Source organism: Macaca mulatta, chromosome 6 (assembly GCF_049350105.2).
Source record: "Macaca mulatta isolate MMU2019108-1 chromosome 6, T2T-MMU8v2.0, whole genome shotgun sequence".
Lineage (NCBI taxonomy): Eukaryota > Metazoa > Chordata > Mammalia > Primates > Cercopithecidae > Macaca > Macaca mulatta.
In genome coordinates, this window is record NC_133411.1 from 155,514,628 (window position 1) to 155,535,644 (window position 21,017).

General features: G+C 44.0%; 1 protein-coding gene and 1 long non-coding RNA gene across 5 annotated transcripts in view; one reads left to right on the forward strand and one right to left on the reverse strand.

Annotated features, from left to right (window-relative positions):
* LOC144329574 (uncharacterized) overlaps window positions 1-6,162 on the forward strand; it is a 60,985-nt gene extending 54,823 nt beyond the window's left edge. Inside the window, exons 4-6 of the long non-coding RNA XR_013394940.1 lie at window positions 3,733-3,920; window positions 4,205-4,459; window positions 4,648-6,162. This is a non-coding gene — a long non-coding RNA (uncharacterized LOC144329574). The remainder of the gene's footprint in view (window positions 1-3,732; window positions 3,921-4,204; window positions 4,460-4,647) is intronic.
* Window positions 1-21,017, reverse strand: part of PPP2R2B (protein phosphatase 2 regulatory subunit Bbeta) — a 464,171-nt gene that overhangs the window by 21,098 nt on the left and 422,056 nt on the right. The window lies entirely within an intron of this gene.

Here is a 21,017-nt window from a genome sequence, read left to right on the forward strand (position 1 = left end):
GCAAATCAAAACTACAATTTGATGTCATCTGACCCTAGTTAAAACGGCTTTCATCTAAAAGGCAATAATGCTGATGAGGATGTGGAGAAAAGGGAACACTTGTACATTGTTGGTGGGAATGAAAATTCGAACAACCACTATGAATAACAGTTTGGAGATTCCTCAAAACACTAAAAATTGAGCTACTATATGATCCAGCAATCCCACTCCTTAGGTATATACCCCAAACGAAGAAAATCAGTATATTGGAGAAGTATTTGCACTCCCATGTTTGTTGCAGCACTGTGCACAATAGCCAAGATTTGGAAGCAACCTAAGTGTCCATCAACAGATGAATGGATAAAGAAAATGTGGTACTTATATACAATGAAGTACTATCCAGCCATAAAAAAGAATGAGATCCTGTCATTTGCAACAACATGGATGGAACTGCAGGTCTTTATGTTAAGTGAAATGAGCCAGGGACAGAAAGACAAACCTCACATATTCTCACTTATTTATGAGAGCTAAAAATCAAAACGATTGAGTTCATGGAGATAGAGAGTAGAAGGATGGTTACCAGAGGTTGGGGGGCAGGGGGGAAGTGGGTTAATGGTTAATGGGTACAAAAAAATAGAAAGGATGAATAAGAACTAGTATGTGATAGCACAACAGGGTGATTATAGTCAATATTAATTTAATTGCACATTTAAAAATAAAGGATTATAACCAGATTGTTTGTAACATAAAGAATACATGCTTGAGGTGATGAATATACCGTTTACCCCAATGCGATTATTACTCATTGCATGTGTGAATCAAAATATCTCATATACCTCATAAATATATACACCTCTGTACCCATAAAAAGATGTCAACAAGTTCCAGTGTCACATACCATTCAAACAACAGGTATTGAGTACCCAGTGTGTGTAAAGCACTATGATAGGTGCTAGGGTTACAAGAGTGAGCAAGAGAGATACTGTGCCTGTGCTTCCTCAACAAAGAGTGGGCCTTCTTATCTACCACGGCTGGGGCTTCCTCTCATCTTTCTCTCTTTTTTTTTTTTTTTGTTTTGAAGTGGAGTCTCACTCTGTCGCCCACGCTGGAGTGCGGTGGTATGATCTCGGCTCACTGCAACCTCCGCCTCCTGGGTTTAAGCAATTCTGGTGCCTCAGCCTCCCAAGTAGCTGGGATTACAGACGTGAGCCCCCACACCCAGCTAATTTTTGTAGTTTTAGTAGAGATGGAGTTTCAACATGTTGGCCAGGCTGTCTCCAACTCCCGACCTCAGGTGATCCACCTACCTTGGCCTCCCAAAGTGCTGGGATTACAGGAGTGAACCACCGTGCCCAGCCATCTCTTGAAGGAAGAAAAGTTGCTCAATGAATTCCCCTGTAGTAGGTAGAATAATGCCACTACCCCCATCCCCAAATAAGTCTACACCCTAATCCCTAGAACCTGTGGCTATGTTATGTTACATGACAAGAGGGAATTAATGTTGCTAATCAGGTAACCTTAAGACAGAGATACTACGTTAGATTATCTGGGTGGGCTCAGTGTAATGACCAGGGTCCTTATAAGTGAAATAGGAAGGCAACAGGGTCAAAGGCTGAATAACCCCATTGAGAAAGACAAGACTGGTCACTGCTGGCTTTGAAGATGGAAAGGGGCCATGAGCCAAGGGAGGCAGGCAGCCTCTTGAAGCTGGAAAAGGCAAGAAGCCATTCTCCCCTAGAGCCTCTAAAAAGGAGCACAGCCCTGCTGACACCTTGACTTCAGCCCAGTGAGAACCATTTCTGACTTTTGACCTCCAGAACTGTAAGGAAGATAGTCAATATGTGTTATTTTAAGCCACTAAGTTCATTAAGTATGTGATAATTTGTTACAGCAGTGTTAGAAAACTATCCTCCGTCAGTCAACAAAGGGAGGGCTCAAAGTCCATGAGTTCCCCCTTCAACTCTGCAAAGCCGCTGTTATTTCCCTGGCCCCAGGGCCAGCTCCCTTTCAGCACCTGCCCGTATCGAGTTGGACAGGGAAGGCAGGCCAGAGTGGGCTGCTTCTGGGCACAAGCCATGAGAGTTTCACCATTTCCAAGGGAGCTGGTGAACCCCAGCTCAGCAACCCTTTCCTCCCAACATTCCTGCTTCTGCCACTGCTGTACCCATAAGCTGACACAGTTCAGAAAAACCAGAGCCCAGCAGCTGCAAAGGCAGAGCAAGCCAAACTCCTCAGAGACATCAGGGCTTAGCAGCAGAACATGAAACAACCTGCAATCCTACCATGTGCTAAATATTTGAATCTTTCCAAAGCAGTGCCACTTTGCGTTCAGACATCTACAGTGACTCTGTATGACTGACCGCCAACAGTTCTATTCCCTTGTCCTGGTTCAGGGGCTCCATATCAAGCCCTAGGTCAACATTCCAATATTACTCTCTACTTCATTCTTCTCAAATGCTCCACTGAGGTCTGACCCGTCTAGTCATCATTTGCACCAGAGTTGAAGAACTCCTACCTCCAGGGGCCAGGCAGGTAGTGAAATAGGTGACACATTCATGGGTAGCAATAGGGAACAGCAGGGACTGTGGCAAACTAGAGTGTCCACACCCCATAAAAGGGGCAGTTTCCACCTGAGGTCAGGAGTTCAAAATCACCCTGGCCAACATGGCAAAACCCCATCTCTACTAAAAAAAAAATTTACAAACATTAGCTGGGTGCGGTGGTAGACGCCTGTAATCCCAGCTACTCCAGAGGCTGAGGCAGGAGAATCGCTTGAACCTGGGAGGCGGAGGTTGCAGTGAGCTGAGATCACACCATTGCATTCCAGCCTGGGCAGCAGAGCAAGACTCTGTCTCAAAAACAAAACAAAAACAAATTAAAAAAACAAACAAACAAACAAACAAAACAACAAAGGGGCAGTTTCCACTCTGCTCCGGCTGAATGCGGCCATGCAGAAATGGGGCGCCAGCATATCCAGATTGTCTCATTTATAAAGTCTAAATTTTTTTTTGAGGAACTCTGATTTTTTTTATGTTAGCAACTAACTAAAGAAATTTGAGTGTGTGATCAAACCTACGTCCTCTGTAAGCTATGCAGGCCGCAGCCTGTGACCTGATTGACTCCCTGCAATGATGATGGTGATGTCTGTGGTGCACTGGCATGTGCTGGGCCTGGATCCATGCTCCTTCCCTACCCTCTCCCTGCTCCCCTGTTTCTCTGGCTCCTATTCAACCTTCAGGACTCACTGTCTTTTCTAGAAAGCCTTCCTGGACAACCTCAGCCCATTGCATCTTTTCCTCTTTACTGGTTAATTTGGCTACCCTCTAATCTTCCTAATATTTTTAAATATTATTTGTTCAGGATTCACAATGACACAATGAGTTAAGAAATTTTAGTTCAGGGAATTGGCCCCACAGAAAGGCAACACCAGTGATAACAAGAGCACCTGTTACCTGCCAGGCACCATCTAGGGTAAGAATTATCTCTATTTTATGGCTGAGGAAACAGAAGCTTGGAGAGACGGGGACCCAAAGGACCATATGGTCCCTGAGTGAGCACAGCATTGGAAGGCTCATTATCTGTGGGGTTAGAACTTTCTTACGAAGGAGCCTCAGCTGGAATCTGATCTAAAGAAGGGGGGAGCAAAAACCTGTGTTTGGCTTAGGGTTCGCCTGTCAATCTAAAGACTGAATTTGGGCTAATATCTACAGACAAGTTCATTAATTGTAGGTCTGTTTGTCCTTCTTTTGTGAGGAATAATCATTTATTAGCCAAGCGGGACTGGTGCCTTTTTGAGAACTGTCATTCTGGAAAGATATTGATTGAAGGAGGCCTCTGAGCACATTCTCTCCAGCAGGCAGCCGAAAGGGAGGTGGCTGCAGTCCAGACAAGATGATGAGTTGGCAGTGAGCATCTCGACAGGAGCCTAATGAAGAAATCTGGTAACAGCGACGGCTGGCTTTATGAGCACTCACATTTGGTCTTTCAATCTCTGCAAGGTTGGTGAGTGGCAAAGGTATCTGTGGGCCTCTACCTCCCATTGTGGAATTACACATTCCTACAGTCAGTGGGCTCTGGGAACCCAATGGCAGCATCCCCAGGCCCCTGGGCCCACTCCACACATCACAGGCTAGAGACTTCTTGTCTGCCTCCTTTCTCATGTCTCTCCCCAAGAGATAGCATGCTCTCCCCTCCCTCCTTCCCTCTCATAATTTGTTCCCAACAGGTAGCTTTGTGCAGCTACTCCAAGAGAAGCCTGAACTCCCTGGGGAGCCTCTGCCCAGGTGGAAGAGACCTCGAGTGGCCATTATTAGGGGTGATTGCTGGGAAGCTGGTTGCCATGGCACCGCAGAGGCCAGTGCTGAACTCCCAAGCTGTCCCCGTTTCCCAGGCTGTCTACATAATCACTGCAATGAGAGGCACAGGCACAGAAAGGGAGAGAGGAGCAGCTTCCCGCTGAGTGATCTCCCTGCAGAGCAAGGTGAGTAGTTCATGGCTGAGTACGACAGTCCATCTTGGCATGGGCCAAGCACTGCCTGGAGGGACCCTGGTGTGGGCTGGTCACTGCTTCACTGTCTTCTCATGGATCCGGCACTATGCCTCTGTGTTCCCAGGACTGGTTTTCTACAGGAAAACACTGCTCCTAATCCACTGACCTGTTTCTTAAAGGTTCTTGGAGTTTGCAAACATCGAATAGTGACAGTCTTCCATCTGCCAGGCGCTGCACTAAACTCTTTATGGAGACAAAGAAATGATGCTCAGAGAGTCATTTGCCCTTGGTCACAGGCTAAGAAGAGGCAGAGCTAGGATGTAAACCCAAGTCTGGCTCTACGGCATCTCATATAGCATCATTTTTCCTCCAGTCCCCTGACTAGAAAGGGTGGCCCCTTCAACCTGGTGCTAAGAACAGACACTGGCAGCCCCACACCTCTGAGGGCATGGTTCCAGCAAATAGAAATTGGACTGGCAAGGATTAAACCGCGGGTTTGGGCTTCATTAGCTATGTGATCTCACCAACCACAGAGAATTAACCAGAGTGGAGCCATCTCTTTACCGACTTAACACAATGTAACAGGGGCAATGTGGAGAACAGTCAGTGAATTTATTGAGCACCTACTACCTGCTAGGCCCTCCCACTGGCTCCAGACATACCATCAACATGTGGGCTATCCTTCTCTTCAGCAGTCACTCTAGAACTTGAGGCCACTGTCCTCTGATGCAGAGAGAAGATACATTTTATAATCACTGTAGACAATAAAGGCTTTATCTGTTAGCAAGCCCTTTTGCTTAATGACTTGCTTATGGGAAAGGAGATACAGGTTGTACTTAGTTCTCATTTTGCACTTGGTTAGAGAGTAAGAGGCCTTTCCATCTCCACTGCTGCTCAGGTACTTCCTCCCAGTGTACTCTAGCACTCCCCCAGCAGGTTCTGCAGAAACACAGACCCCAAGGCCTGGACAGACTCTAGCAGAAAAATATTTGTGTTCCTCTGTGCTCTGCCTAGTACGTGGCTTCCCTGGCTACCTCTCCAACAGGCCTGCGGAGGCAAAGATCGGAAGTGTTTGTAGGTATTATCTATTAACAACATTCAACTTTAGACCTGGGTTCAATCTCCCTCTACCTTTGCCTAGATCTTTGACTTTGTGTAAACAACATGCTTTTTCTGGGCCCAATTTTCTCATCTATAACCCCAAGTTTCTGAATTGTTTTGATAATAAAATACTAAAAAATATTGAGTGTTTACTGTGGACCAGACATTTCACTGAATCTGCACAACAATCCAGTAATGCATGTTCCATTATTGTCCCCATTTTATAGAGGTAGACACTTAGGTGTACAGTGGGTAAATCCAAGGAGTTAAGTCCAAGTTACACACACCTGGGCTTGTCTGATCCCAGAACCAGCACTATTGACCACTATGATATACGACCTCTTTCTATCTTCATTAAAGCCAAGTTTCCAAGTCACAGGAATCTCACGAATACCTATAACTGGCCTTTATAACAGTTTGCAGGGGAAATTTACAAATTCTGTGGACTCTCAGATTCATGTTTTTAAAAAGGCATTTATGAACTTCAACAGAGCATCTGAAAGCCACCTAGTGGCTGGAAGTTGTTCAGTAGGATTTGAAATTCTATAAAAGGCAAAATCGTTCCCATATTCCAGGCTCTGCTTCATTGCTCCCTCTCCACCTTCCACCACCCCTTGATATTCTTTCTGAAAAGTTCAGTTGGAAACAATCACTTTCTCCTTTGAACTTCTATAGAGCAAGGTTCTCAAGTTGTGATCAAGACACAAAAGTCAAGGGGCAGAGCACCACAAAATATTGTGACATTATCTGTAAACTAGTTTATATGTAACTCAATATACCATTTTGTACTGGGGTCTGTTATATAGATCATACAAATTTCAGGAAAACTTCCAGGAGAAAAGTTTAACATTGAGACAATTCTGAGTTTTAGCTTATAATTCATAGCCTTAGTGTATTCTGAGATACGTATCACCTTTTATCTGATGTTAGATTTCATCTCATTCACTCATACATTCAGTGACTACAATTTAGTATCCATGAAATGTCAGGGATGGCCTTTGGAATCTTCCAGTACTTAATAACCTCCCTAGGGGCAAGCAACAGTACATTGGATTAACACACATTTGTAGTTTTGTGGCTCCACAATGACACGAACACAAAAGATTCTCAATAAACAGAAACTGAAAAATGCTACGCATCAGAACTTTTGGGTACACATAGGATATGCTGAGGACAAGAACATTTGAAATCACTATTTCAACAGTCTAAAACAATATTCAGCATAAACACTTTTTAGTCAGCATTTTCTCTTTCTGATGATGGGAATCTAAATTTCACATTCAATTGAAAATGAACTTTATATTAGAAACATTTCATAATTTTATATTCTCTTGTCCCACCACGGTAAGTGTACAAAGGCAGTAATTGCATAAGTCTGTCTATCTATTGTGCTTAGCACAATACTTTGTTAACATTTATTGACCAATTCATTGCTTTGATTTCACAGTCTTTTTCCTAAGCTTGATGATTCTATTTTTCTCATATGTAACTCTTCAATGACAATTTCACTGCATTACAGACATTTTCAAATGGCACAAAAATGTCAGAATATGCTATTTGACCCTGGGCTTAAGGATGCCCATACATGAGATCAATCCTATTTAAATCTTTATGTTCAGGTTAAAAATAGAACATAAAGGCAAGTATCATTATGAGCTTCATGGGGCTAGCATTCCCCTGCCCTCTGCTGTCTCTGGTCTGTGCTTGATAACGATGGAAGGCCAGCAGGTGCTTTGAGTAATTCAGCAGATAAAGAGACTTGCACTGATGGGGCTGGAAGCTGCTTGAGTGGACAGCAGATCTCACAATTCAGTTATTGATGCTACCTACTGAGCTGTCAAAATAGGATTATGAGAACTGCATGGGGGGCTCAAATTAACCGATATACTTAAACATGAGTCAATTACACACACAAGAGATCCCCCCTTCTCCATCTTACAGGGCCATGCAAGTCGTGAGGGTCATTGTATGCATTATCTGATATAAGAAAAAAAAACAATCATTGTCAGTGTTTCAGACTCAATGTTTTCTAAACCCTGATTTCCTCAGCTGCAGAAAGGAAGAGATACTGCAAACTTACTGGGTTTTCAGGAGGATCAATGAAGATAAATCAATGAGAAGGGGCTCTATAAATAGCAAAGGGCTAAACAGCAAAAGATATCAATTTTTACCATTTTATGCCTTTTTAAAAACATGAATCTGAGAGTGCACAGAATTTGTAAATTTCCCCTGCAAACTGTTATTGTTAACTCACTCTGTGGCGCCTTAATCTAGATGTGTGCTCAGACCAAAAAGCTGGGAGCTGTCCTTGGTGCTGTCCTTTACTTCACCCTCTACATCTTTTTTTTTTTTTTTTTTTTTTTTTTAACAGTTCTATTAACTTTACACTCAAAGCATGGCCCAATCAATTCAATCTCACCATTTCCGCTGTCACCATCTTAGTCTAAGCCATGCTCATCTCTTGCCTGGAACATTTTGATAGCTTTCTGACTCTTCTTCCAGTATCTACTCTTCCTCCTGATGCCTCATTCTTAAATAGCCATAGAGTGATATATTAAAAGTATAATAAATCATCTTCTTTAAACCAATCCTGGATTTTCTCTTAATACAGTAATATCCAAACTCCTTACCATTGCCTACAGGTCTACCCCCTCAAGTCCTTTGCATGGAATACAATGTGAATGGGGGCTATGTGTTGTGCAAGGGGACTGCCTGCATGTAGCTCTTCCTGCCTCCTCTCATGCTGTTCCTCCTTACGGTACTCTACACGGCCCAGCTGGTGATCCTTCTGCCCTGTGACCTGCCAAGCATAGTCCAGATTCAGAGCTGCTGCATTTGCTGTTGCTTCTTCCCCTGAAATATTTTCACTAAATCTCAATCTTATTTATGTGTGTGTTGTTAGATTCCTTCTCCTTGAATAAAGTGCTGCAAGGGCAGGCGTCACTATTTTCCTAGTGCCTGGAACAGTGCCTGGGACATGTGAAGCAACAATAAACATGTGTTGAATAAGTAAGTAGCCGTTGATTACCATTACTTCATGGCCTCCTCTTTCTTTTACTTTGCCTGCAAACAACAAAACTTATGTTCTAGTTCTCCAATTTGTAAAAATATTGCAACTTTTAAAATCTTAGTCCATATTTGTTTAATTGCCATTTTCCCACTTGTGGTGCCTAGGAATGTAATTTAATTTTAACATTAATGGAACAGAACAGAGCCCTCAGAAATAATACCACACATCTACAGCCATCTGATCTTTGACAAACCTGAGAAAAGCAAGAAATGGGGAAAGGATTCCCTATTTAATAAATGGTGCTGGGAAAATTGGCTAGCCATAAGTAGAAAGCTGAAACTAGATCCTTTCCTTACTCTTTATACAAAAATTAATTCAAGATGGATTAGAGACTTAAATATTAGACCTAAAACCACAAAAACCCTAGAAGAAAACCTAGGTAATACCATTCAGGACATAGGCATGGGCAAAGACTTTATGTCTAAAACACCAAAAGCAATGGCAACAAAAGCCAAAGTTGACAAATGGGATCTAATTAAACTAAAGAGCTTCTGCACAGCAAAAGAAACTACCAGCAGAGTGAAAAGGCAACCTACAGAATGGGAGAAAATTTTTGCAATCTACTCATCTGACAGAGGGCTAATATCCAGAACCTATAAAAAACTCAATCAAATTTACAAGAAAAAAACAAACAACCCCATCAAAAAGTGGGCAAAGGATATGAACAGACACTTCTCAAAAGAAGACATTCATACGGCCAATAGACACATGAAAAAATGCTCATCATCACTCACCATCAGAGAAATGCAAATCAAAACCACAATGAGATACCATCTCACACCAGTTAGAATGGCAATCATTAAAAAATCAGGAAACAACAGGTGCTGGAGAGGATGTGGAGAAATAGGAACACTTTTACACTGTTGGTGGGACTGTAAACTAGTTCAATTGTGGAAAACAGTGTGGCGATCCCTCAAGGATCTAGAACTAGAAATACCATTTGACTCAGCCATCCCATTACTGGGGATATACCCAAAGGATTATGAGTCATGCTGCTATGAAGACACATGCACACGCATGTTTACTGCGGCACTATTCACAATAGCAAAGACTTGGAATCAACCCAAATGTCCATCAGTGACAGACTGGATTAAGAACATGTGGCACATATACACCATGGAATACTATGCAGCCATAAAAAAGGATGAGTTCATGTCCTTTGTAGGGACATGGATGCAGCTGGAAACCATCATCCTCAGCAAACTATCACAAGAACAGAAAACCACACACCGCATGTTCTCACTCATAGGTGGGAATTGAACAATGAGATCACTTGGACACAGGAAGGGGAGCATCACACACTGGGTCCTATTGTGGGAAGGGGGTAGGGGGGAGGGATAGCATTAGGAGATATACCTAATGTAAATGACGAGTTAACGGGTGCAGCACACCAACATGGCACATGTATACATATGTAACAAACCTGCACGTTGTGCACATATACCCTAGAACTTAAAGATAATAATAAAAATTTAAACATAAGTTAAATATAACAAGGTAGGTATTTTATTATTACATGTGTGTGTGTGTGTGTGTGTGTGTGTGTGTGTGTGTAATCTTAATGCTAGAAATGAGCAGTGAGTCAACTACTCTTTAGTGTTAGCTTTTACATCTGTGTAAAGAGAATTATCAGATGCAAATTTATCAGATTGAATGACTATGGTTGTTTTACCTCTAAAAGCATTTCTTTAGCACTTTCACTGTCCTAAATGGTAAGGAGGTTTGAGAAAAGAGTCTAGCCATAATAATGGTCCCATCTGTGAGAGAGACCAAAATAGAAAGAGGTAATTAAATGTATGGTTTTAAGTGCTCTGAGAGAGGGCATTTAATCCTATTTGGGTCCAGGAAGTCTTCCTGGAGGAATATGCCTTAACTGAAACTTGAAGAATGATGGCTCCCCAAGGATGTCAAAATCCTAATGCCTGGAACCTGGGAATATCTTAGCTTCCATGGCAAAATGGAATAAAGATTGTGGATAGAATTATGGCACTAATCAGCTGACCTTAAGGTGGGGAGAGTATCTTGGATTACCCAGGTGGGCCCACTGTAATCACAAAGGTCCTTGAGAGAGACAGGAGAGAGAGAGAGAGAGAGAGATGTGATGTAAGAAGGATTCATCTCCCTGCTGCTGGCTTTGACAATGGAGGAAGGGGCCATTAGCCATGGAACGTGGGCAACCTCTGAAAGCTGAAGAAAGTGAGGAAACAGTCCCACCCAGAGCCTCTAGCAGGGAACACAACTTGATCAAAACCTTGATTTTAGACAGTGAGACGAATGTCAGACTTCTAACCTGCAGAACTGCATGATAAGTTAGTGTTGTTTTAAGCCACTACATTTGTGAGAATTTGTTACAACAGCCATAGGAAGCTAATACAAAGAGAAAGAGGTACACTTTGATTTCTCTGTGGAGGGAAAAAATGGCTGTTACAAGATTATACATAACAATTGTATAATAAAATTCCCACCTTGTTATGATACTTGTGTGAATGTTAAAAGATTAATTCCTTGGCACTACAAATGGAAAAATGGTCATAAAACACAGACTTAGATTTTAAAAGTTGCAACATATTTACAAATTGAAAAAATGGAAGATAATTTTTGGTTTTTATAGGCAAAATACAGAGAAGAGGAGGCCAGCACCCTCCCTAGACTCTAACAGGCCAGTGTCTCTTTCTGGGGAAAATATTTCTGGGCATTTCCTTGACTGGGTTCTCCTGAACCTAGAATTCAGGATGCTGCCAGGTGCCTGTGGCTGCTTTGCTAGTTACAGCTTGTTACAGGGCACGATGACAGGTAAGCTGGCCTAGGATGTCCGAGGCCAGAGCCATCTATAACCCCAATCTTTCCCATTCTGCATGTCTTAGGGGCTGCAGCCATGTATGTGAGACAATTTTGGCCTTCACTGCTTTCTCATTCAAGACCCCAAGTGAGGGAGAGGGCAAGACTTGGGAAGGTGTTAACTACTAATGAATGACACTCACTTCCAAAATTAATAAGCCTTCTGGTTCTTAGCAAAATCCACTCAACTGTATTCTCCAGGATGACTAATTGACAGAACTGGTTAAATTAATCAAAAATGGAAATGAGGATGGAAGAAGGGGGAAGGGATTCTATTTTTACTTGATGGCTTGGGCACTGCCTGCTCTGTTAATTGCTGCTAAGCTTGAATGGGATAGAGCAGCTTCAGACATGGGGGTGAGGCGGGGGTGGTGGTGGTATCAGTGGATTCTGCTCCATGCAGCAAGGCTTTTGGCTTTTCTCCAGAGTGGGGAGTGTGTGTCTGTGTGTGTTTGCAATCCTGTCATCAGGCAAAAGCATTTTAATAAAGGACCTTGTCTTTTTAACCTAACCAAGCTCCTCTGAAATAAATACTGTTAATTATGCCCCAGATCAATACTGAACCCCTTTTGGAAGATGTGCCAAATCTCAGGGGCTTTAAGATTCATTGCAGTTGCTGTCTTAGCTGATGTCTTTGGACACATTCCATCAGAGACCTGGGGAATGAGCCACAGGTTTATTAGGGAGCTCTAGCGGCTTACTTACCAGGGCTTGGCAATTAAGTTTGCAGATGAGGGTGAAGAATGAGAGTGGATTTTATGTTCTGTGTAATGGCAGAATTAATTCTGTAGTTGAAAATTGTCAGGCTGGGGAATCCAGCCAAATGGGGATTGTATAAAATGGACTCTTGTGAAAATTATCCTTCTGGATTTTAGAAAAACATCATGCTCTTTATCCTGTCAGATGCCCAGGAAAGGAATAAATCTTCTGGAAGCAGACCGACATGGGTTCAAATCTTAGGTCCTCCACTGTGATCTGGGGCAAGTTTCCTCACCTCTCTGTGCCGCCTCTGTAAATTAGAGGTACTAATACCAATCTTCATGGGTTGTTGTGAGAATTAAATGAGATACAGAAATGTTCAAAAATAGCACCCTCCCCCTCTACTACACCCACCTGGAAGACAATGAAATTTCTGATTTGGATAGTTGGACTGGACATCAAACTTTGCCCTCTTCTTGTTGGAACTCGGGCTTTTTCTCCAATGACTACACTGTTCACAGAAATATCTCAGATTTTTTTTTTTTGAGATGGAGTCTCGTTCTGTTGCCCAGGCTGGAGTGCAGTGGCACAATCTCAGCTCACTGCAACCTCCACCTCCTGAGCTCAAGTGATTCTCCTGCCTCAGCCTCCTGAGTAGCGGGGATGACAGGTGTGCACTACCATGCCCAGCTAATTTTTATATTTTTAGTAGAGACAGGGTTAAGGTATTAAAATACCTTATTGGTCAGGCTGGTCTCGAACTCCTGACTTAAAGTGATCTGCCCCCCCTCGGCCTCCTAAAGTGCTGGGATTATAGGCATAAGCCACTGCGTCTGGCCTAACATCTCAGATTTTAAGGTCTAAAGTGCTTATGCCATTTGCCCCTCAGCATGAAAAAGTCAGACTGCCCCTGGACAGGAAGGCTGCTTTGGTGTCATCTGAAGGAGGGGATTTCTGTGGCCAATCCTTGGGTTGCAGACTTGCCAGTGCAGAAGGGCCTTGCTGCTAGAAGAGAGTGTCTACAGGCAGCGAACTTGCTGGTAGAGCCAGTGCAAAGGATTGGTGCTGCAGGGCAGCTCCATCGCTACTGCTGAGGGGAACCCTGGCTCCTTGCCTTGGCCCTCAAGACCTTCCCTGGCCAGATTCAGCTTCTGCAATTCCCCAGCACTAGACATTCCCTCTCAACAAGATGGAAGCTCGAGGGGCAGGTGAGGAAGAAGGAAGGTCTGCCCAAACCACAATGGAATTAAGATGCTACTGCAGAACCTACCCTGTGCCATTACACACACACGATTGATTGCATTCAGCAAACGTGTACTGGGAACCTACTATGTGTCAGGCAGTGTGCTAACTGCTTTTACTTTAACTAATTAATGGACAAAGACTTCCATGAGCCCACATCCTATGATCACTTCCCCCGTCTCATCCTTCTTGCCCTCTCAGAAGCATTTGACATAGTTGATCCTAATGTATTTCTAAATCACTGTCTTCTCTCAGCTTACATGTGTTGGTTTTCTGCTCACTTCCCTGGCAGCTCATACTTGATCATCCATAAAAACCACCTCTTTCTTTCCCCTACCCCATTGGTAAATGTCGGTGTGGCCTTTGCCTCATTCCTGGGCCCTCAGTTATTCTCTAACCATACCTTCTGCCCTAATTGACATTATCCCATCCCATGGCTTAAAATAGCCATGACATGCTCATGATTCCTAAATTTATAGCTCCAGCTCAGACCTCTCCCCAGACTTCCAGACTCATGTTATCTAATTGTCTGCCAGACTTCTCTAATTGGATGAATCACAGACATCTCCAATCTGGACACATCCAAAAGAGAATGCTTGGTCTTTCCATGCCAAAACTGTTCCTTCCCCAGTCTCCTCATTTCAGTATATGGTACCATACAGTCACTCAAGCACCAAACCTATCAGTTATCTTAGATTTTCCCTTTTCCATCACCTCTTCACTGCCAATCTCTCAGCAAGTCCTCTTAGCCTCACCTCCTAAGGGGATCCTGAATCTGCCCACTTACCACCACTTCACTGTGCCCACCCTGGTCAGAACCATTATCATGTCTCCTCCAGACTGTGGCAACAACCTCTAAATGGTCTCTCTGCTTTCCAGGCCTGGCACCCCTTGTCTGAGAACTCTTTTAAGGTCATAAACAGTATTCACTTCCTTCTTAGCACGATCTCATGGCTTCCCATCTCACTTACAGTGAAATCCAAGTGCTCTGCTCTGGCCCATAAAGCTCTCCATGATCTGGCCCCAGCCTACCTCTCTGGCCTCACTTTCCTTTTCCCCTCCCTCCCTTTCTCCCTCCCTGTCTTCCTCCCTCCCTCTCTTCCTCCTTCCCTCCCCTTTTCCTTTCTTTTCCTTTCCTTCCTTTCTTTTCTCTCTCTTTCCTCTGTCTCTCTCTTCTCTCTGTCTCTCTCTCCTCTGTCTCTCTCTCCTCTCTGTCTCTCTCTGTCGCCCAGGCTGGAGTGCAGTGGCACAATCTTGGCTCACTGCAACCTATGCCTCCCAGGTTCAAGTGATTCTCCTACCTCAGCTTCCTGAGTAGCTGGGATTACAGGTGTGCGCCACCACACCCAGATAATTTTTGTATTTTCAGTAGAGATGGGGTTTCACTATGTTGGCCAGGCTGGTCTGGAACTCCTGGCCTCAAGCAATCCGCCTGCCTCAGCCTCCCAAAGTGCTGGGATCACAGGCATGAGCCACCATGCCTGGCCGTGGCCTCACTTTCTGCACTGTCCCTAGCCTACTTGTATTCATCCACTGATCTTTTTTTCTATTCTTTGAACACACAAGGTTGCTCCTCTGTTAGGGCCTTCACACTTAGATGTTGGCTTTCTCTTTGGATCCCTCTGATAACAGGTCTCAATTTAAAGGCTTTGCCACATACCACTACTTCCTGACCCTGCTAATTTTCTTACAGCCTTTTTTTTTTTTTTTATCATGTCTGAAATGACCTTGTTTATTTGTACATTTGTATGTTCTCTCTCATCCTGCCCCACAAGAAGGTATGCTCCCTAAAGGCAGAAACCAGCAGGTGTTTAACCAATCTTAGTTGAATAAGTGGTTTTTGGTGTTTTCTTGAAGAGCTACAGGTGGTCTGGCTCAAACCTTAACTTCACCACTTGCTCCTTGGTGGCCATAAGTGTATCTTTCCCCCTTTTAGCTAGTTGCCTCATCTCTAGGATGTGAATAATGGCAGTATGTACTTCATAGGGTTGTTATGAAGATTAAATGAGCTCATGCATGTATACTTGGCTTACTTCCTGGACACAGTAAAATGTCATGGAAGTTAGCTGTGAATCAGGCTGTTGACATTACTAGTTTTATGATTGCTGCTGCTCTTCCTGCTCCCACTCTTAAAAGACACTTGTGGTAGGGAAGCAAGATAATATCTTCACTCCAACCATAACATGATGCTTATACTATGCACCAGGCATCATTTTAAGGCTCCATGGGTGTTATTTAATCCTCACAAGCACCCTACAAGGTAAGCACTTCCACTACCCATATTTTATAGGTGAGTAAGTTGAAGCACAGAGGTTAGGTAACCTGTTCAAGATCGCCAGTTAGGCCATGGATACAAGCTGATAGTGGCTGCTCAACTATGTTGATTTTCCTCCTCTGTTTTGACCCAGTCCCTGAATTAACTCACTACTGTCAGCTTGGTTTGACAGAGGGAAGAAACAAAACAAAAATATCCTGGGCTGTGCTTACAGGGAACATCAACATGCTGGGCTCCTCACTGCCTTGCCTCATCCCAGTACCTATGACAGGGGCTGCTGGGATGTGCAGGGAGTTTTGATGTTTTCTGCTATCTCTACCCTGGAGGTAAGGTGCCCAGTGGGGCTCTTCGGTCATTCATCAACTTTCTTCAAGTTATAGAAGTAAAACAACAACCTTGGAGGGAATCTAGAAAATAAGAAAAATGCCCACATTTCATGGCCCCTGACCTCATCCCTTTCATACAGCCTCTGCTTGTCTTTGCCCACATATACTTATCCTGACCTTGCTGCATTCATGGCGAGATTGTCATTTCGTATGCAGCTTTAACATTCATAAGCATTTCTCCACTTGCTACACCTTTGTGTCCCCAGGTCTTTGTCAAGTCAAGTCTCTGAGACCTTTCAAGGTATCCCTTTTTCCATTCCCAGTCCCACTTGAGGATTTCACCTGCTTTTATGCTGCTAAATCACACCCTACTTATTGGGGAACCTCTCCCTTCAAGATTGGCTTTTTATTTTTTTTATTTTTTATTTTATTTTTTTTCTTGTATCTTTATTTTATTTTATTTTATTTTATTTTTTAATTTATTTATTATTATTATACTTTAAGTTGTAGGGTACAAGTGCATAACGTGCAGGTTTGTTACATATGTATACTTGTGCCATGTTGCTGTGCTGCACCCATCAACTCGTCATTTACATCAGGTATAACTCCCAATGCAATCCCTCCCCCCTCCCCCCTCCCCATGATAGGCCCCGGTGTGTGATGTTCCCCTTCCTGAGTCCGAGTGATCTCGTTGTTCCTAGAGAAGCAAGAGATTGGCTTTTTAATAGAAATCAGGTACCTCAATGCCTCTAAAATCAATTAAAGTCCCCTTTGTTCAGAAAGAAAGTGTTCTAGCACCACATGAAAGCCTCCAGGCATCACTGTCCTAACACACATGGACAATCCCGCCTGGTGAAACTGTCGAGACCCAATGCACAGGTTTCTATCATCCTGAACCTTTGGTCCTTTATCTAGTTTCTCTCCTACCTTTAATAAAAGTTATGCTTATTGTGTGCTTCAAATGTGTCAGGGGCTGTGCAAGAGCCCTGTGTCCATGACCTCTTTGCCCTCTTACCTCCTGCAGGAAGGTGTCAACATCAGCACCTGCCCAGGCATCTGGCAGCAATGAGGCCCAGAAACAATGTCTGGAACTGCTGGCTCCAGGGCTTGTGTTCTTGATGACTTTTATCTCTTTCCTGGCTGAGTTGTGTCGCCCCGCCTCGCCACCCCATTCATATATTGAAGTCCTAACTCCCAGTACTGCAAAATACAACTGTATTTGGAGATAGAGCCTTTCAACAGGTACTTAAAATAAGGTCAACAGGGCCGGGCGCGGTGGCTCACACCTGTAATCCCAGCGCTTTGGGAGGCCGAGGCGGGCGGATCACAAGGTCAGGAGATCGAGACCACGGTGAAACCCCGTCTCTACTAAAAATACAAAAAATTAGCCGGGCGCGGTTGTGGGCGCCTGTAGTCCCAGCTACTCGGGAGGCTGAGGCAGGAGAATGGCGTGAACCCGCGAGGCGGAGCTTGCAGTGAGCCGAGATCGCGCCACTGCACTCCAGCCTGGGCGACAGAGCGAGACTCCGTCTCAAAAAAAAAAAAAAAAAAAAAAAAAAAAAAAGGTCAACAGAGTGGGCCTTGATCTAATAGGACTGGCGTCCTCATAAGAAGAGGAATTTTGGACACAGACACAGATGGAAGGTGATGTAAAGACAAAGGGAGAAGACAGCCATCTTCAAGCCAAGGAGAGCAGTGTGGAATTTATCCTTCTTTCACAGACCTCAGAAGAAACCAACCCTGCCAACACTTCATCTTGGGCTTCCAGCCTCCAGAACTTTGAAAAAATAGTTGAATTGTTTAAGCAGTGCAGTCCATGGTACTTTGTTGCAGCAGCCCTGGTAAACTAATGTGCCTTTTTTCACTTGTCTTTTCCTATCTGCCTGCCTTTCCACCACAGATGTTCTATGAAGTCCCACCAGGTGCTATATAAATGTTGTACAAATTCAGTAATTACTGAGATAAAGTCCCTGTCTTCATAAAGATTGTATTCCAGTCAGCAAGACAGAGGCTAAGTAAAGCAAACAACTATAATGGAGGCTATGAAAGAAATAAAGAAATAAAATAGAGTGATGAGATCGAGAGATGGTAGGTACAGATGGGGTGGACAGAGAAGTTAACTCTTAGGTAGTGACATTTTCTCAGAAACTTAAAAAGTCAGTACAGGCCAGACAGGTAGGGTGCGTGGTGGGAGAGCATTCCAGGCAGAAGAGCATGTGCAAAGGCCCAGAGGTGGGAAGGGACTGGATGTATGGAGGTGCAGGAAGCAAGCCAGTGTGGCCAGGCTACAGGGAGCTGAGCCTGGAGAGGTTAGCAGAGACCAGATTTATGGGGAATATTGGAAAGGAGTTCAGGCTTAATTCCTTTCATTCCCCAGGTTGGTGTCCATTACACCTGGCCAGTTTCTTCACCCAGACCCTGATACTCATGCATGGAAAGGGAAAAGCATAATCCACTCTACCTAAGTGCTGCCACCATCAGCACCCTATTGTTTCAGGCATCTAAACTGCAAACACAACCCTTGTCACTACCGCCAGAAGTGGTAGAAAAAAATAGGCGAGGGAGAAAAAGAATCATCCCTTCCAACCCCCGCTGAGTATGCAGAGTGAGGGACATATGGAAATTAATAAATGCAGCTCTGATAACGTGGTTCTCCTCGGCAGTTTGATTAAATGCTGATGGTTATTAAATACCCTCCTTCTCAGTGCTCATCTCCGAAAGCCAATGTTGCTTTTCATTTTGAACTCTGATGAACTGTCTCAATTCCGATCGCACACCTCAGCTGAACTGCGGTCGACTGCAGGCTGCCATTTGAGGAGGATGGAAAAAATCAATATGAAATGTCAGGCTAGGGGTCAGATTGAACTTGTTCTCCCAGCTGGCAGGAGCTGGGGCCCGTAGCCACAGCAGCTGAACAAAGGGAGATGTGCGCTGAAGAAGGTTGGTACTTTGGAGGAGTCGGGAAAATGAATTTCTTTTGCGTCTTAATTAGATTAGTAGGCTGGCAGCTTGCAATTCAGAACTCTGTTGGTGTTGGAATAGGGAGTGGGAGGACAGGGCTGGGCAGAGGCCTGAAGGCCAGTAGTTGGCTCCTCAACCTCCTTCAGGACGGTCACCAGGGCTTTGCTTCTCTGGGGCTGTGTGGGGCTGAGGCTGGAGGGAGAAGCAGTTCTGGGGCTCCCTGGGTGTGTGGCTTGACCGGCTTCCTGCTTCTGTATGACTGCATGATTCTTCCCTGGGCTCTCCCCATCCAATTCTCCATCCTTAAGTCTCAGCTCAGCAGCCACTGCCTTGTTGAGTCCTCATCACCCCTACTTGTACCAGCACATGCCTCTCTCTTATACATGTATTGCAGTTGTGATACTATATTTGTTTCTATTCTCTAACTAATACATCTTCTCTCCTTAGACAGTGTGGTTAGTGTTATACATCAGATTGACTGGGCCATGAGGTGCCCAGATATTTGGCTAGAAATTCTGGGTGTTTCTGTAAAGGTGTTTTTGGAATAGTTTAACACTTACATTAATAAACTGAGTAAAGGAGATTGTACTGTCTACTGTTGATGGGCCTTATCTCATCAGCAGAAGGCCTGAAGAGAATAAAAACGCTGACCCTCCTGCAAGGGACAGAGAACTCCTCTGCCTGACTGCCTTCGAGCTGGAACATTGTTTTTTTCTCCCCTTGTTTCTGGACCTGAACTGAAACACTGATTTTTCCTGGGTCTTCAGCCTGAGGGCTTTATTTATTTTTTTGAGATACAGTCTTGCTCTGTCGCTGAGACTGGGGTGCAGTGGGGCGATCTCAGCTCACTGCAACCTATGCCTCCCAGGTTCAAGTGATGCTTCTGCCTCAGCCTCCCCAGTAACTGGGATTACAGGTGTGTGCCACCACACCTGGCTAATATTTGTATTTTTAGTAGAGACGGGGTTTCACCACATTGCCCAGGCTGCTCTCAAACTCCTGACCTCAGGTGATCCACCCGCCTCAGCCTCCCAAAGTGCTGGGATTACCGGTGTGAGCCACCGCGCCCGGTATCTGATGGCTTTTAGACTAGAACACCACCAGCAGCTCTCGTGGGTCTTCAGCTTCATGGCTGTAGAGCTTGGGACTTGTCAGCCTTCATAACCATGTGATCTAATTCTTTATGATAAATCTTTTTACTTACACACACATGCCCTACTGGTTCTGTTTGTCTGGAGAACCCTAATACAGACAGTGAGCTCTAAGAGGGAGGAAACCAGGTCTGTTTTTGCTCACCCTTGTGTCTCCAGAGTCTGATACAGTACCTGACATAAAATATGTGATTAACAAATATTGATTAAATAAATAAATGAATGAGGCCTCCTATATCTGGCAAGAGGGTTGGGGTTTCGAACATTTTGCGTATGCAGGCCTGGAACCGGGAGAATCCTGGGTGAATAATTGTGATAACTGCTGCTGTCATTTATTGACTCCTTTGTGCCTGGCAGAGGGAGGGCTAGGATCTCACACACATGAAATTTAGTTCTTGCGAACAACCTGCCCTATGACGCTGTCCTTAATATTTCTACTTTCAGATGAGGAATCTGGGGCTCAAAAGAATTAAATAACTTGCTTGAGGTCTTGCAGGTACTGAGTGTCAGAGCCGAATTCTGATTCCAAAGCATCTACTCTAAATCACTCAAGTTTTTTTTTTTTTTTTTTTTTTTTAACTTTCAAGTTCAGAGGTTCATGTGCAGGTTTATTACATAGGTAAATGTGTGTCATGGGTTTTTATTGTGTGCAGTTTATTTCATCATCCAGGTATTAAGCCTAGTATCACTTAGTTATTTACCATTCTAGTTTTGAAAGCTTCTAAGGCCCTGCCCTTTTTCTATCTTGTGTTCAGGGTTCATCAAGCTTCCCAGTCAGTTGATTCCCCAACATCCAGAACGCACATGGATCTGTCTGACTCCAAAGCCGAGGCTAGTGTCAGTCACACCGGGCTATGGGGATGCCAGGGCTTCCTGTGCCATCCCT